Consider the following 4,322-nt stretch of genomic DNA (forward strand, 5'->3'; position numbering starts at 1 on the left):
GCTAATGATAGTACTGGGAATAAGAGTCTACTAAAAATATATATTAAATGCATAAATTGGAACTAAATTATTATATCCTCAATTTGAGTTAAATTCTCCTTTAAAATTAAAAGCATTGCTATCATACAGTACAGATGTTGATATTGTCCTTTAGATTTATTTTCACATTTGAGAAAACAAGCAGCAAAAAATGCCCTCTTGTAGAATCAGCTTGTAGTTATAGGTTGATATTTAGAATAAAAATAGTAAAATGACAAGGCGCTGTACCAACTTGTAACAAGATAAAAAGTAATCCAAGACATTCATTTATTCTTTTCTTTTTTTTTAAGTAGTGAACTACTCATAACCTTTCAAAAGCATTGGATTAAAGGGAGATTTACCTTTTTCTTTGAAAACAGCTTGCATGTAAAGGTTTGGAAGTTCCCCAGTTCTAGGTTATAAAAGGTGTGAGTTTATATAAATGTGTTATTCTTCAGAGGTATTTAGAAGTGTGTTCATTGTATAAAATGCTAAATAACTTACACTAATTTCAAGATATTTCTTAAAGTTATGAAAGATCAAAATATCAAATCTGCGATATCACCATTGATACACTTTAATCTTTGTATATAGTATTCACCATCATTTTCCCCACAATGAAAAATACTGTTATCCTGTTTTATGATACATTGTTCTATCTTCTGTAATGTTAATTTTCATGATATAATCTGATATAAGGAAATTCAGAGCTCAAATTACATGAATTTCTTATACTAAAAAAGATAAAAATCAATCTTTTATAAGTTTTCTTTTTTGCAAATTGATATGTTCCTGATTGTTTTACAAGTGGGATTTTTTATTTTTAATAGACAAAAAAATATAAGTACCAATATATTAGAGCCAACACCAAAAGTATCCCAACAGAGTAGGTTATTCAAAGAATAAATGACCTTTGACTAATAAAGGAAATGAATAGAAGCAATTATAATGAGGTCTTCAGAACTGCTTTAGGTGTTTTAAAGTTCTCTTATTTCACTGATTTTCAAATTGTGGCTACCATTACCAGGTATTTATTAGAAATGCAAATTGTCAGGCCCACATCAGAACTACTCAATCTGAAACACTAGAGGTGGGACCCACCAATCTATATTTTGATAAGCTTTCCAACTGTCTGATTTAATCTTCATTGAAATTAATAATTTTTATATTTTACAAACAAAGGTTAAACAAAATCCTAATGATATAAAGAGAGAGAGAGAGAGAGAGAGAGAGAGAGAGAGAGAGATCCAACTCTGTGCTGCCTACAAAGAACACATTTTAGATTCAAAGACGCAAATAAATTTGAAGTTAAAAATTTTTTAAAAGATACACATGCAATTAATAATCATAAGAGCACTGTAATGAGAACACTAATATCAGACAGAATAGACTTTAAGACAAAAGTATTAATAGAGATAGAGTGACATTTTCAAATAAAAGGGCCAATTCATCAGGGAGACATAACAATTATAAACATATAAGCATCTAGCAACAGAGCCCTGAAATATATGAAGCAAAAAATAACAGAATTGAAGGGAGAAATAGACAATTCAAGAATAATAGTGGAGGCTTCAATACTCCACTCTGAATTATAATGGACAGAGCAACTGGACAGAAAATCAACAAGGATACAAACTATGTTCTCTGACCATGAGGGAATTAAATTAGATATCAAAATAGAAGAAAAAAATGGGAAATCTACAAATACTGGGGGTGCCAAAAAAATGTATACAAGTAGACAGTTTGGGCAATGTTGCTCAGACAGTGTAGTTCACTATAATCAGAAGTGTCTGGATGCTGATGGTAACCACTTTGAGCACCTCTTGTAATTGCAGAAGTCAAATGTGACTTCTTTTGTACCCATCTTTTGTTATCGGTATATATTATTACAATTTTAATACAATTTTTCTTTCTTAAAATTTGTATACATTATTTTTGGCACCCTCTGTATTTATAAATTTTAAAATATACTTCTAAATAACCTATGAGTCAAAGAAGAAATTAAAAGGGAAATTAAAAAATATTCTGAGCTGAATAAAAATGAAAACACAACATATCACAATTTATGAGATGTTGCAAAATCAATGTTTAGAGGGAAGTGTATAGCTATCAATGTGTATATTCGGAAAGAAATAGAAAAACTAAGTAGACATAACAAGTAAAGAAATTAAACCAGTTATCAAAAATTTTCACACACAAAAAAAGCCCAGACCCAGATGGCCTCCCTAATAAGTTTGACCAAACATTTAAAAAGTAATAACAAATCTTCACAAATTCAGAAAATAGAAAAGGAAGTAACACAGTTTACCTTATGAGATGAGTTTAATCTACACATTAGAAAAGAATAAAAGATCATAAAAAAAGAGAAAACACAAATTACCAAAATTAGTAATGAAAGAGAGGACATCGCTACAGAAATTAAAATTATCATAAAGGAATACTGTCAACAACTCTATGCCAACCAACTAGACAACTCAGATGAAATGGACAGATTCCTAAAAAAAGACAAAAATACTGTAAATTAAACTTGACTCAAGAAAAATAGAATCTCTGCCTTTTATTTCAGTGGGTTTGTGCCAGAACACAGGTGTCAAAAAACCTCGCTAAACCTAAGCCAAAATGGGAAAGGAAAAGACTCATATCATCATCTTCCTAACTGGACACATAGATTTTGACAAGTATACCACTACTGGTCATTTGATCTACAATGTGATGGGATTGACAAAGAACCATAGAAATATTTGAGAAGGAGGCTGCTGAGATGGGAAAGGGCTCCTTCAAGTATTCCTGGGTCTTGGATAAACTGAAAGCTGAACCTGAGCGTGTGATCACCATTGTTAGCTCCCTGTGGAAATTCAAGACAAGCAAGTATTATGTGAGCAACATTGATGCCCGAGGACACAGAGACTTTATCAAAAACATGATTACAGAAACATCTCAGGCTGACTGCTGTCCTGATTGTTGCTGCTGGTGTTGGTGAATGTGAAGCAGGTATCTCCCAGAATGGGCAGACCTGTGAGCATGCCCTTCTGGCTTACATATTGGCTTACAACTAATTGCTGGTGTTAACAAAATGGACTCTACTGAGCAGCCTTGAAGCCAGAAGAGATATAAGGAAATCGATAAGGAAGTCTGCACCTACATTGAGAAAATTGGCTACAACCTTGACACAGTAACATTCGTGCTGATTTCTGGATGGAATGGTGACAACATGCTGGAGCCAAGTGCTAACATGCCTTGGTTCATGGGATGGAAAGTCACCCATAAAGATGGCCGTGCCAGTGTAACCATGTTGCTTGAAGCTCCGGATTGCATCCTGCCACCAACTGTTCCAACTGACAAGCCTTTGCATCTGCCTCTCTAGGATGTCTACAAACTTGATGGTATTGGTACTGTCCCTGTGGGCCAAGTGGAGACTGCTGTTCTCAAACCCAGCATGGTGGTCACATTTGCTCCAGTCAACGTTAAAACTGAAGTAAGGTCTATTGAAATGCACCATGATGCTTTGAGTGAAGGTCTTTCTGGGGACAATGTGGGCTTCGATGTCAAGATGTTTGTCATGGCAATGCGGCTGGTGACAGCAAAAGTGAGCCACCAATGGAAGCAGCTGGCTCCATAGCTCAGGTGATTACCCTGAACCATCCAGGCCAAATCAGTGCTGATATGCACCTGTGCTCCATTGTCACACAACTCATATTGCTTGCAAATTTGCAGAGCTGAAGGAAATTGATCATCATTCTGGGATAAAGCTGGAAGATGGCCCAAAGTTTTTAAAATCTGGTGATGCTGCGATCATTGATATGGTTCCTGGCAAGCCCATGTGTGTTGAGAGGCTTTCTGAGAATCCTCTGGGCCGTTTTGCTGTTTGTGACATGAGACAGACAGTTGCTGTGGGTGTCATCAAAGCAGTGGACAAGAAGGCAGCTGGAGCTGGCAAGGTCACCAAATCTGTCCAGAAAGCTCAGGAGTCTAAATGAATATTATCCCTAATAACTGCCACCTATTTTAATCAGTGGTGGAAGAATGGTGCCTCAATTGGCCATTTAAGTTTAATAGTAAAAGACTGGTTAATGATTATAATGCATCATACAAACTTCAGAAGAAAAGGAGAATGTTTTGTGGACCATTTGGGGTTTTTTATTGTGGCAGTTTTTAGGTTATTAGTTTTTTTTAAATCACTACTTTTTAATGGAAACAACTTGACAAAAAATTTGCCACAGAATTTTGAGACCCATTAAAACAAAGTTTAATGAGATACCTGTGTGTTCTTTTGGTAGCACTGTAACTTCCTATAGTACTTCTTA

The 4,322-nt window shown here is 34.8% G+C and overlaps 1 pseudogene; it reads left to right on the forward strand.

The window, feature by feature from the left end:
* Nucleotides 1-2,637: 2,637 nt before the first annotated feature.
* Nucleotides 2,638-3,995, forward strand: LOC148759300 (elongation factor 1-alpha 1-like; annotated as a pseudogene).
* The last annotated feature ends 327 nt before the right edge of the window (nt 3,996-4,322 follow it).

Source organism: Rhinolophus sinicus, chromosome 1 (assembly GCF_057876585.1).
Source record: "Rhinolophus sinicus isolate RSI-liver-muscle chromosome 1, RSI-T2T, whole genome shotgun sequence".
Lineage (NCBI taxonomy): Eukaryota > Metazoa > Chordata > Mammalia > Chiroptera > Rhinolophidae > Rhinolophus > Rhinolophus sinicus.